This window comes from Adiantum capillus-veneris, chromosome 17, assembly GCF_014529385.1.
Source record: "Adiantum capillus-veneris isolate H3 chromosome 17, ASM1452938v2, whole genome shotgun sequence".
NCBI lineage: Eukaryota > Viridiplantae > Streptophyta > Polypodiopsida > Polypodiales > Pteridaceae > Adiantum > Adiantum capillus-veneris.
This window is the reverse complement of record NC_140947.1, coordinates 102,515,308-102,527,345: the sequence shown is the minus strand read 5'-3', so window position 1 is coordinate 102,527,345 and position 12,038 is coordinate 102,515,308.

Genomic DNA, 12,038 nt, shown 5'->3' with positions numbered 1-12,038 from the left:
TACCGGTTGCCATTGAGGGATGTTTGTCTCTCGACATCCGTAACACAATCTACAAACTTGCAAAGCTGGTGCAATGGATCTCACAAAAGGAGATCAACGTAGACTCCATACCATTCGCCAAACTAAATGCTGCGGAGCTTGTGTGCATGTTTGAGAAACATTTCCTACTACCATGCTAACCATTCAGGTGCATCTTCTTGTTCACATAGTTGATGAGGTGGAAATAGCTGGCACAGTTCATTCCAGATGGATGTTCTTCTTAGAACGTTTCATGAAAATGCTTAAGGGATATGTGCGTCAAAAGGCACGTCCAGAGGGTAGCATGGCAGAAGGTTGGTTGGTATCAGAGTCCCTAGTGTACATTGGAGAGTGGCTAGACGGATTTGATAAAGCTCGGGACACGCTATGGTGAACCATAGATGATGAGCGCATATCTGGGATTGTCATGTGCAATCTCGGTGTTGAGAAGAAGATGACGGAAGATCTAGAGGCTAAAATCAACCGATTTTTCATGCTTCACAATCCACTGATGCAAAAGTGGATTTCACAATATGAGGATGCAAAGCAAGAGCGACAAAGGGCACGAATTGAGTGGAGACGGGGAAGACGACCATTGATGCACTATCCGACGGTTCTGGAGAGCCTACCAACATTCATGAGCTTAAGATGGTTGCACAACCAATTGAAAAGCGCACAACAATGCGGTGACGAAGTGACTGAGGAAGAGTGGGAGTACTCTCGGGGTTGTGCGACCAAGGTAAGTTTGCAATGTACGACTAGCTAGTGACTTTATTCCTAAACGTTTGAACGGCCACTCATAATCTTTGTTCGTTGTAGTATAAGTCATACACAGCAGCATGGTGTAAAGGTCGACATTTTAGGGTGGAACGGATCGACAAAAAGCGTTTTACTCAAGATTGTGGAATCATGGAAAAATTTGAACAGTCTAGTCGACGACGTTCCTCTGATGCAGATCCTGTGGTGGCGGAACTCACTTACTTCGGCACGCTACAAGAGATTTTGAGGATCGATTACAGAGGATTTTTTGTCGACTTGTTCGACGTGCAATGGTTCAAGATAATAATGGAGGTTCCGAACGCTACTGTGCGTAGAGGAGAGTCTGGTTTTCTTGAGGTGGATTCTACTAAGAAATGGACTGACCTAAGAGACACTTTCGTACTACCCGAGCATTGTGAACAAGTAAGTATGTAAATAGTTAACATCCCCCTTTTACAAGCTATGTGCTTGAAAGCTCTCATGTAAGTTATGTGGCTCTGGCAGGTAATATTTCATCCTACAAAGTCTACATCAAACTGGTGGTACGTCATAGAGGTAGCCCCTCGTAGTGCAAGGACGTATGAAGGCTACCATGTGCCAATCACAATGGCATCAATGGAGGAGATCAGAGAATATGCTCAATCAGAAGCCGCTGCGGTGGTGCCAGACGAGCATCAAGATGCTACTACTCTTTATGGGGTGCATGCAGAGGAGCTACAAAATGAAACAGAGGATATGTGTTTAAACGGAGAGCTCTATATACATATAGGAAGTTATGCTGAGTTATGCAAGGATGAGAGAGAGATCTCTTAAAGCCACAAATATTGTATTTGAACAATTTTGCTCCGTGTTGTAAAAGCTCTGGCTCTCTAAGTACCTTCCATGGTGTATAACGCTCTTTTCTACTCGCGCTCACATCTTTTGATTGAAAATTCTGAGTTTTCGACTTGCCTCTTCTATCACTCAATTCATTGCGTCATTGTATTTATATGCGTCATTACGTCATTGTATTTAATGGTCTTTGCGTCATTGTCTACTCTATTCATTCAATATTAAGTTTAAATATTCGTGTTTTTAATGCAGGTATGGATGATGAGGAGTTTCTTTCTTCTTTGTCACCGCAGCAGAGACAGTGGTACGTGGAGCGTCATCGCTCTGGCGCATCATCGCACGTTCCTACTCCATCCGCATATCCCTCTCTTTCGCAGCATTCGGCGCGCTCCGAAGCTTCGGTGTCGACGAGACGATCTTCACACTCGTCTAGACACCGGCGCTCTAGTGGTGGCGGTGGCGGTTGTTGTGGGGATTCCGCCGCCGATGCCTCCACACTGCCTCGTGTTCGACGAGGCTCTTTACCCTCCCCTTCTTTGCCCGCCCCCACACCAGCCACAGCATCGCCATCTACGCCAGGTTTTGCGCGGCTGACTGTTCCTAGAAGCTACACAACTCTACCTACTCCGCCAGGAGCCACCCCACTAGACACTCCTCGCTTCGGGGCCCAGACGCCTGTGGAGACACCTGACGTCCGTACCCCCATCGACACGCCGCTAGAGACCCGTGCCGGGACACCCAGGTTCACGCGTCACTGGCCAGAGCGCTTGCCTTACTCCGTCGACTTCAGCGGCGGCATCATCATGGATGATGACGGCAAGAAGGTGATCTCGCGCATGCGTGGTCTTTGCTCTCAGCTGTTTAGACACTACATACTAAACAAATGGAGTGAAGTACCAAGTGATTTAAAAAACAGAGTCATCAGCATGCTTCATGATGAGTTTCCCGTTCCAACACGGGATCAGCGCTTCAATGAAGACCTGATAAATATTCGAATGCGCGAATACTGCAAACACAAGCGTTCCGAAGTGCAAAAAGCAATCAAGCATGGGTGGAACAGGCCAGATTGGCTGGCCAAAGAAGATTGGAAGAATGCAAAGAAAGCAGCGCGCGAGAATCCCGACAAGTGGAAGCAACAAAAGGATGCAGCCAGAGCGCGAGTAGAGGCAGAGATCTCACACCACTTGGGGAGCGGTGGATGGGCATCATTTGAGGCCAATTTTGTAAGTGTTTTCGCATTGCTCTTTATTTTCGATAGTTTAGGGTTTATGAGTTTTTCAATTCTAACATAATGAAATCTTTGTATGTTTTGACAGTGGTCGATGACAAGACGTGATCCCACACCGTACGAGCGCGAGTACGCAGGCAGGAAGGGCTTAAACGCCCTGATGGACATTCTCAGTTCTCGCGGCGGCATGGTTAGTATTAGGGTTTACTCTTTTCTATTTTTTGTATTGTTTTATAAATGTCGTTATATGTTTATACTTATTGAAAGCTGTCTTATTGTCTTTTTTTGCAGAATCCGACAGATACGCCGCTTGGACGCAATGAGACGTCTGACTAGACGACGTCAGTTTAGCCATAGCTAGATAGCATTAGTTTAGGGTTTCTCATAGCTTATGTATCATGAGACGGATTTTATACGTCTTTTTGAACCATGTATATTATTACATTTGTCACCGCAGTTCATTTTTCCAATCAATTCTTTATGCCTATGATGTTGTACAATTGTCATTATTACATTTGCCAATCAATTCATTTTGCCTATGATGTGTACAATTGTCAATTTTATGCTTGTCAATTTTGCAAACAATGCGTCTTGTGGGTGACTATTTTGGGTCTATTATCTACCCTTGCACTTTTTTAAAAAAGTGAATCAAGTACAATATGGTTGATGGGTGGCAGGGCATTCAATGCCCTGTCACCAAAAAAAAATTCTCTCAGGCTTCGCTATAACCATCGCTATTTATGGCTCTAGAGCGTCGCTATAAGAGTCGCTATAGACTTCTGTGTAAACGTCGCTATAACCGTCGCTATGAGTGTCTCTATATAGCGACGCTCTCGTAGCGACGGTTTTAGCGACGCCGGGGGTTATAAAAACCCCGTGTATTTCCGTCGCTAACAGCATCACAAGAGCACACAACTTCTTGGAGTGACCTTTGACTGTTGTTGGTCTAGACAATTCAGCAATAACATGAATTTTATCCATATTAGTAGCTATGCCATTTTTAGACATTATATACGCAAGAATTTTTCCTTGTCTGCCCATAAATGTGCACTTTTTAAAATTTAAGAAAATCCTATAAAGTCTACATTTTTCGAATACCTTTTTGAGATGTTCAAAATGATCAGTCCGGATTGACAAATGTATACATAGATCATCCATATATACAGTTCCAACGATATTCTTTAAAAGCATGGCTCATCAATCTCTAAAAGGTGGTAGCAACATTAGTTAACCTAAAACGCATAACCCAATAGGCAAAAATACCCCATTCAGTTGCAAAGGCTGTTTTATGTTGATCTTTGAGTCAACCAAAAGTTGATTGTATCCCAAAAATCCATCTAAAATTCTATAAGCTTTTTTTCCTCTAGCTTGTTCTAAAACATGATTAGTGATTAGAAGAGGAAAGTTGTCTCTAATCGTAGCTGAATTCACTTTCTTGAGATTGACACACACTCTTAATTTTCCATTTTTCTTAGGTACTACCACAATTGGAGACACCCACTCTGTGTGTTCAATTTCATAAATGAATTCGGCTTCCTTTAGCTTTTCTTTCTCTTCTTTTATCTTTCTGGCAAATGTTTCATTATAAGTATATGACCTTTGTCTGCTTGGTTTTGCATCATCTCTCATAGGTATGGTACGTTGACAGATTTCTGGATCAATACCCTTGAGATCCTTATAAGACTAAGCAATCCCGGTACTTTTTTAGTAAGCTTAACAAAATCTCTTCTTGTTCTTCTGTCTGGTTGTTTGCAATGTAGGCAGGTCTAAGCTCTTCTCCTGGTTCGACCAAATCTATCTTTTTTGTATTTTTTGGTCCTTCGTAGGACTCACCCTGTTTTCTTAGTTCCCTGATAGGTTGTGTGACTATGATCTTTCGGTCATGGAGAGTATATTTCTTGTAATGAGATGGAACACTCATTATATCTTTACCTTGCTCCTCGGTGGTTTCCATTTTTGTGGTATACGTCTCCTTTAGAGCTTTCTTTAACTCTTGATATTTCTTTTTTTGTTCAACTCGTGTCATGGTTGAATCCTTGTCTTGGTATTTAGGTTTTGCTTGCGTTTCCTTTCTCATTTTTCTCGATTTTTTTTATATTTCTTGATTTTCTTTTGAAGGATATTTACCCGTGATTTTGTCTTTGACACAATCATGTGCATCTATTTGCATTGAAAACTCTGTTCTATAGAGACAGATGACATGGGTTTAGATTTTAAGTTTCTGGTATCTCTTTGTCTTCTATACCATTTCTCTCTTCTTGCTTTCTCGTTTGGAAAGTCATAAAACTTTTTCTCCCCTCCTTTCATGAGTAGTTTAGCTCTCACATGTTCTTTTTCCGACCCCGAATCATTTGACGTAGCTAAATGTTCTTCTAGCTCGTCTGTTGCATCATAGTAGAGGTCTGAAAAGACTTCTTGAGCTTTCATTAAGTCCTTGGGTTCTTAAGTTTTGTCTTCAATGTAAAGGTTTGAGATCATTTGTATGGGAATTATGCCATAGCCATCCTCATTGCAAAATTGAGTAGGCATAGACGTATTTACACACACATCCATTGTTGCTAAAATATGAGTCTACTCAAATGGCTCAAACAAATGCTCCAAAAAGGGTTCACGTACATAGGCTTCATCTGTGCAATCCCTTTCTAGGATACATTCTTCTCGTTTTAAGCTCCCATTGTTTTAGGATCCACACATCCAAATAGGTGTTTCTTTGTTTAACCAAGATGGAAGCTTTGTTTCAACCCAAGAGACTAAGTCAAATTCTTGTATGGGTGTTTGCATGGCATCTCTATAAGTGTGATCTTTTAGATTAACCCTTGTTATTGATCCCACTTGCTTCAAGTACATGTAATTGTTTCCCCAATCCCGGTTAATGAGTTATACTTGTCGCATGAATGGTCTTCCCAAGATGATTTCATAATTGAGTTTCATTCCAAAGTCCACTATTGCAAAAGTATGTTGATAATCAGTTCCACAAGAACTAACTATTCCTTTTTCAACCAGTGCTAAGGGTCTTTTTGATGTGTCCATCAGTCAATTGCAATTTCATTTGAGCTTGTTTAATGGCTGGTTTTCCCCATGATTTTCATACTGCTTTCGTGGCTATGGCTATGCCTGCCCCACTATCCAATATCGCTATGGTTTCTATATCATTATATGTCACTAAAAGGGTTGTGTTTCCTATTTTCCCATCATAGTATTCTCCGACTTTGTTCATTGGAACGGATATAATCTTTTTGTTATCCAATTTGTGTTTTATTTTTTGAAAATGTTTCACCATAAACTCTGTTATCCCCACCTTCTCTAGAGTTTCTTCTAGATCATTCCAGAAATATGGTCTGATTTTTAACAGTTCTCCTATGATAAGAGTGCACTGAATGGCTGTAGATATGATTGAAAGGATGTTGTCTACCTCAAGGGTATGTTCCGCTCTTTTTATTTGAGTGGTTTTACACACTATGTATTTGTCTTTGTTATCTCCCATGTCGACTATACTCATCTGCAGAGAAGATCTTCCCATGTACCTTAAGTAGCAAGGGACTTTTTGATCTTCCCTCAATTACCTCGAAAGGTGCTTTTCCCGTGGAAGTATGTACAGTGTTATTGTAAGCATACTCCACTAAGGGTAAGTACTTCTCCCATTGGGATCTTTGATCTACTTTCGTTACATAGGCTTTTAGTAGATCGAGAATTGTTAGGTTAGCTATTTCACTTTGGCCATGTGTTTGTGGATGATAGGCCGAAGAGAAGTTTAGCCTTGTCCCTAAATTCTAAGAGATACCCTTCCAGAAATAACTGGTCATTCTAGGATCTCTATTCGACACTATGGACATTGGCAAGCTATGGTACTTGAAAATTTGGGAAATGAAGAGGGTTGCCATTTGATGGGCTTTGACAGTCTTTTTGACAGGTATAAAATGAGCTTGTTTACTGAACCTGTCTACTATCGTCCATATTCCCGTATTCCCATGGATAGACTTAGGCAATCCAAAGATAAAATCCATGGATATGCTCTCCCATGGTGAATTAGGGATTGGCAAGGGTTGAAGCAATCCAAGTTGCTTCCCTCTATCAAATTTTGTCTTTTGGCATACCACACATTTAGAAACATACTCTTGTATGTTCACTTTCATGGTAGGCCAATAGAAATATGTTTCAATTCCCTTTAAGGTAGACTGAATCCCTCTATGCCCCGCATAAGGTGGAGCATGAGATTCATACATTACTTTCTCACGTAGTGAGTTAGTAACGCATAGTCTATTGCCATAGACACGATAACCATCTTGTAAAGTAAATGGTTCTTCTTTCTTCCCTAATGCAAGGGCTGAAATCACATCTCTAAAATCGGGATCAATAGCATAATCATCTATCATTGAAGATAGATCATTGTGAGTTGCTATGGAAACCGCATTCACTCTCGGCCGTCTTGAGAGTGCATCAGCTACTTGATTATGCTTGCCAGCAATGTGAGCAATATGAAAATGAAATTGCGAAAGGAAATTTGCCCACCTCATTTGTTTGTCGGAGAGCTTGGTCTGCGTCATGAAGTACTTAAGACTTTGGTGATCCGTTCATAGAATGAAAGGAGTCCCCAATAAATAGTGCTTCCATGAGTCTAAGGCATGTAGAACTGCAAGGAGTTCATTTTCATATATGCTTAGAGCTTTCTCAACAGGGTCGAGCCTTCGACTCTCATAGTCTATGGCGTTCCCTTCTTGGAGCAAAACAGCTCCAAGGCAATCACCACAAGCATCACATTGGACCTCAAATGTTTTTGAGAGATCCGGTAGTGTAAGCACAGGTTGAGAGATAAGCTTTTCTTTAATCTTTTCCAAAGCATTGTTCTCCTTAGCAGACCATGTATACCTAACGCTTTTCTTTGTTAGGTCATGTAATGGTCCCACAATTTGTGAGAACTTTTCTATGAAGCGTCTATAGTATGCACACATACCTATAAAGCTTCTTAGTTCATGAAGATTCCTTGGTTTAGGCCATCCTTTTTTTACCTCTAACTTTGATGGATCCATTTGGATTCCATCTTGAGAGATAATGTGACCTAAATACTGAATCTCTTGCAAGAAAAATTGACTTTTCTTTTGATTAACATAAAGTTTATTCTCTCTTAAAACTTGAAATATTACCTGGAGGTGTTGCTTGTGTTCGTCTAATGACTTAGAGTAGATGATAATATCATCAAAGAACACTCCAGTGAAGGTTCGATGAGGCCTGAACAGCTTCTCCATCAAGCAGTTGAATGTGGCTAGTGCATTGGTCAAGCCAAAAGGCATGACAATGTATTCGTAAAGACCAAATGTGGTGCGAAATGCGGTCTTTACAATGTCTTGATCAACTATCCTTATTTGATGATAGCCACTTTTTAGGTCAATCCTACTGAAGTAGGTTGATCCTTGTAGCTTATCAAATAGGTCTTCTACCCGTGGGATGGGAAACCTATCATTAGGGAATTTCGGAGGTCATTTGGAGGGCCTTCTAAGAAAATGTATTTTTTGCACTCTCTCTCTAGAAAAAAATGGCAAATAATAGAGCTGGGTCTTTCATAGTAAAAGTTCAAAAAGTGTACTTTAAGTAGATTCCTTACTCTTCAGAACATTCGTTCCTAGTGATTGAGGGACAATCCTCTTTTCAGTTGCATTGAATGAACCTCGTCAATATGGAGGGAATGAGGCTAACATGGAGGGACAAAGGCGCAGCCGCTATTCACTTTCCATTAAACCTGCACATTTGGCTAATGGCGCACTCCTCAAATGGCACAAATGTTACCCAAAAACGAGCCAAATATCACCTTCACATTGATTTGGACAATGAGTACCAACCATTGATTAAGCGTAGTAAAACAAACACACATATACCTCCCGCTTCCATAGACACGCTCAGAGCTCAGGGAGCTAAACACATAGATATCTGGATGAGAGGCTCTCTCTACCCTAAGAATCCAATGACTAATGCATATCCACCATTTGTCAATCCTACAAGCTTATTGACCTTTGCTGGTGATGGAGAAAAGGTCCTTCTGGGTTATTGTAAATCTCTTACAAGAGAAGCTGAAACTTACAAGGGCATTCTCCAATCTCAACAATGTGAGATTGTTCGCCTTTCACATTTACATTCTACAGATCAGGTTACCATTTTGCAACACAAAACAGAGGTACAAGAACTGAAAGGAAAGGTGTGAAGTTGTCAAATGAAGGACACCATCTTGGGTGGTCGTATCCGAAAGAAGAAATTGTGCAATCTTGAAACATTGCAGGCATTAAGGTGATGCTTCTTGGTTGGCTACATTGTCTTAGTTAAGTAATATTTTTGTTTTTTCTTGTTATGCATTGTTTTCATGTGCCTAAATAGTGTTAGTGAAGCAAATTTTCTGTTATTTACTTATGCATTGTCTTCATGTAGAGATTCAATCTATCCTGACAAGGAAAACATTGACCCCAAAGCCAATATAGGAAAGAGATTGAAGCCACTTATAAGTAGAAGCCTGACAGCAGATATAGTACATGACAAGAAGTTTAAGGTCCTACAACAAAATGTGGTGGACCGCTTTATTTCAGAGAACTCAGTGCCTGCAAAAGAGATACAAGGCACACTTGATTCACTTGGTGTAAGCAAAAGAGGATATTCGGCTATCCAAAAGTCTGTCTCATCCATCTTTGTTAAGAAGGGTATAAAATCCAAACTTCTACCATCAGCCTCAAGTGTCTGAAAAGAGAGGCTTCAGCTTAACGAGGCATAGGGAGACTATCTTGGACATCCCTTTCATATTAAAGCAACTTACAGTGGCCATGGAGCAAACATGGCATATGATGAGTTCGATAATATTTTTATGGACCTGCAGATGTTACAGAAGAGAATGGTGGAGTTTTACAACATCACATTTGAAGAGTCACGAGGGGATTACATTTTGTGTTAAAACTAGATGAGTGTGAGATTCTTAAAGAGAAAAAGCTAGAACGTGTTACTATTACTTTAATGAATAGAGCCCTCTCAAAGTGTCCCAGTGATGATCCTTTGTATTTTAGTGTTCAATCAGAATCTAACATATGGTGGCTTGGTGCGTTTGAGGTAAGCGAGATTCTCAGGTAAGCTCAAATGTTCACATCTACTTAAGTCTCATTTATTTTGTGTTGCAAGTAAAGAAAGAAGATCATGAGATTCTATATTGGGTGTTCCATCAAACTAATATTCCGGAGGTGATTGATCGACAGACTAACCAGGGAGAGGTACTACGTCTAGATGGAAGGGGAGACTTTCAAGTTCAGTGGCATCTTGCAGGTGACCTCAAAACATTAAAGTGCATGTATAATTGTGGAATGGGTGCAATGGCAAAGTCGCCGTGTTTGTTCTGCATGGAGCCTGCAAAGGTCATGGACCCAAAGTGGTGGAGAAAAGCTCCAACACGTCACATTGAGGATCCTGCTTTTCAACCGGTTTTGAAAATACCACTTGTGAATGTCCACATCTGTACAATGCATGCCCTTTGTAGAATTGTGGAGAAATTGGTCTAATTATATATTGGGTTTTCTTGGAAGATTAAGAACTCAACAGAGCGACAAGTAGCCCTGCAGTGCTTAGAATTGGTACTGTCGTATATGGGGCTTCATGGTGGCAATGTGAAAATCCAGCGGGATGAAAAGAGATCAACTACTAAGAAGGATGTCCCATGCAAACCATCCATCGGTGGGGTGAAGGCACGGAGGTTTTTATCTAAACCCCAAGGTACAAGAGATCCGAAGCTAACAAAACATGGAAAAATATATAACACATCTTACGTTAGCAAGGTAGAGTATCAGAGCTAGAAAAAGCTACACATTGCAGTCAAAGACCAAGAACCAACTACTCGTAACGCGAAGGCTGAGGTTCGGAGATCAATAGACATCCTATTTTTGATGTGCGACAAAGATAACTGGTCACAAGGTGATATGAACAAGTTCAAGGAGAATCTCAACCTTCTCAAAAAATCATTCAAGACAGCATGGACAGACACCCAGATTACTCACTACATGGTATTATCGTGTATTTGATTCCCTTTTATGTGCAACTATGTGAGTGTAAAACATTCTAACTAATCTTTTTTCATATCTAGCACATCATCTTCGATCATTTACCATATTTTATACAAAAGTATGGGAACCCGGAAATATGGAATACCCAAGGGATGGAAAAGTCTCATTACATGGCGAGAAATGCTTATTTCAGGCACACACGACATGGTGTCTCTCGAATCAAGGCTAGCAGTTTGAGAGAACTATTTGAATGGTTCTATCGTAGAATCATTCATTGAATGAAGGAAAAAGAAGTCTTGGAAAATTTAGCAATAGCACAAGCCATCAGACATTTACAACAACAAAAAGTTAAAAGATCAATGGCATTCAACAACTCTGGAGCTCGTGAAAGTCAACGAAGGTGGAGAGAGACAATGGTGTATGTGGACCACAAGTGGAGAAAGATACTCTGAGTGGATGACATTGTACAAAATTTATGTAATACATGATCTTATACAATTGCTACTTGAAGTGTATCAAGATTTTGAAGGTTCAATTTTGTTTTTTGGCACGTCACCCTTGTAACGAATCATGAGATGTTTGCCATACTCTAAAAGTTCATCTGGGTTTTGTCTACCAAGAGCTAGTGCCATTGCTGTGTAGGTGTAGTAATACGGTGCCCAACCACCTGTATAGCCCGGGCAGTAACCAAAACAATCTCTAGCAAACACTTTGTCCACAAGAATGACTTTATCTGCACTATTAGGCAGCACGGGTCCACCCAAGAAGCATGATAGTGTCTTGAATGTGTAAGTTGCTATTGAACCCTCTTGTGACATGGAATTGTGAAAAACTACTATCGGCGACTCGCAAAGCTTTGAAAGGTATTGCACTAGGGCCGCATCCCTTCCACGATACTCTCGAGTTTGCCGCCGAAGGAAGTCATCCTTGTCAGCAATCCAAGATTGCACATATCATGTCAGAGTAAGTGACACACACACACACACACACACACACACACACACACAGAGAGAGAGAGAGAGAGAGAGAGAGAGAGAGAGAGTTACCATGAAGCTCTCATCCTGCAGAAAGAGGTTTTTCTGCCACAGGTCTACAGATGTAGTGATAGCCGTTTTTTCGGCTCTTTGTAATTGCCACAGTGAGTTACCTCACCCTACCAAAATCACCCAAACACTGTAGCT